Raw genomic sequence first — 911 nt, 5'->3', positions numbered from 1 at the left:
AGAAAGTTGCGGTATACTCCTCGCAATCCTCCACCTCGATTTCTATGTTTGGAGCTTTTGTGTCTTTCTGCTTGATAGTTCCACCCACACCATCTTTGGTGTTTTCGCTTTTCATCATAGGCGATCGCCTTTTATCACAGGCGTTTGCACCCCCTCAATTAGATGCATCTACAACAACTTATCTTTCCATCCTTGCATGCATTGGAAAGGTCCTCGCTTGTTGCCTTTATCAAGAGCACAAAAAGACTTCCTGTTGTATAACTTTTTCACACAGTCTCTGCTCTAAGCTTCATCTGGGAACTCTTCTTCTCCTTACACTTGTTGTCTCATTATAGTAAATCGTTGGATCCTCTGAGTACTCCTGCACAATTTTCATGTGCTCTTGTGCAATTTCGGTTCTCCAGATTTCTACCTATTCCTTGCTTATGTTTGACAGTAACTCATCCTATCACAACAACTATCCAAGTCAAAATAGAATGTCAATCTTTATCCCATTACTATATTTCTCTTTCATTATCAGGGTCTTCATCAATTATCCCTTCGAGAAATTACAGTCACCAAATCCAATTTCTTTGGAGAAATCACCACTTCATCAGATCCTTGATCATACGGAACCCAATTGTTCCCTTATGCCATCATATTGCTAGTCTTCAACCGTTTTATTACAAACTGCTATATATACAAAAATAGTATCGTATAGATAATCCTTCCACTAAGCAAGTTCCCAGGAAAGATTGGAGGGGTCACACTGGTCCCGCTTAAAACTCAATCTCCTAGACAGAACTTCTTAGGCCATATCTATCCATCGTATTGTCTTTTTGTATATACAACCATTTGCTAGATTTGTCGTGGCATTCCTTTACAAGTGATCTAGGGTATCCTAGTTTTATACCTGATTTCTCAACATCTGG

Source organism: Populus euphratica, unplaced genomic scaffold (assembly GCF_000495115.2).
Source record: "Populus euphratica unplaced genomic scaffold, PopEup_1.0 scaffold25.1, whole genome shotgun sequence".
NCBI classification, from domain to species: Eukaryota; Viridiplantae; Streptophyta; class Magnoliopsida; order Malpighiales; family Salicaceae; genus Populus; species Populus euphratica.
Note: the sequence above shows the minus strand (reverse complement) of the source record.